The sequence below is a fragment of the Echinops telfairi genome, unplaced genomic scaffold, assembly GCF_000313985.2.
Source record: "Echinops telfairi isolate 266 unplaced genomic scaffold, ASM31398v2 ScPeMD7_41;HRSCAF=154, whole genome shotgun sequence".
Taxonomy (NCBI): domain Eukaryota; kingdom Metazoa; phylum Chordata; class Mammalia; order Afrosoricida; family Tenrecidae; genus Echinops; species Echinops telfairi.
The window spans coordinates 1628453-1629507 of NW_022103939.1; the positions used below are offsets into that span (position 1 = coordinate 1628453).

At 44.2% G+C, this 1055-nt stretch overlaps 1 pseudogene; it reads right to left on the reverse strand.

The window, feature by feature from the left end:
* LOC101662313 lies at window positions 1-841 on the reverse strand (annotated as a pseudogene).
* Between the last annotated feature and the right edge of the window lie 214 nt (window positions 842-1055).

Sequence of the window (1055 nt, forward strand, 5' to 3'; positions counted from 1 at the left end):
TTACTGTTGCCAGTTTGGTGAGCAATGGGCAAGAAAGGAGAAGAATGCTGGGATATAGAACATGAGGATGACACAGACATGAGAGCCACGGGTGCCCACAGCCTTCTGGTGGTCCTCTTTGGAAGGGAGACAAAAGACAGCCGAGAGGATGAGCGTGGAGGACACAGCAATTAGGACAACATCTATAATGACCGTCATGTTGGGCACACAAAAGCCGTACCAAATATTGATGGAAATATCAGCACAGGCAAGGCAGGCAACACCTATGTGTTCACAGTCTGTGTGGGGAAGGCTATGTGTCCTACAGAATGGTAAACAATTCACCAGGAAAACACATGGGACAAAAACACAGAAACTGTGAAGGGAGATTCCAAGAGCAATTTTGATAATGGTCCCGAAAGTCAGAATCGTGGTCCAGGTAATGGTCCAGAAAGTCAGGTGTTCTCAGTGAGGAGCAGATGGTCACCTAGCGGTCAAATGCCATGGCCAACAATATAGCAGAGTCCAGGACAAAGCTGTGATACAGAAAGAAGATTTGGGTGAGACATCCAGGAAAACTGATTTCCTGGGGACCAAGCCAGAAAATGGTCAGGGTTTGGGGGACACATGTGGTAGATAATATGAGGTCAGTAATGGCCAGCATGGAAAGGAAAAAGAACATAGGTGCATGAAGACTGCTCTCCACTGCAATAAGGTAGAGAAGGATGCTATTGGCCTCAAAGGCCACAAGATAGATTAAGCAGAAAGGGATGCTGATCGAGATATGATACTGTTCTAGTCCTGGGGTGCCCCAAAGGGTGAAGACACCTGCATTGTTTCTGCTCAGGTTGTACATGGCCATTGAGGTTTGACAAAACAGTTTCTGTGTCCTAAAAATGTTGTACAAAATTAATAAATGAATAAGGTTTAGTATATTCATGAATTAGATTAGCATATTAGTGAATTAGTATAGTAATTGTTCCTTTATCCCCTCAATCCCCAAATTCCTCTCCAGACTCTTCTCTGGGTCTCGAGTGGACTTCCTATTTGCTATTATCAGCAATTCTTAATCTCTT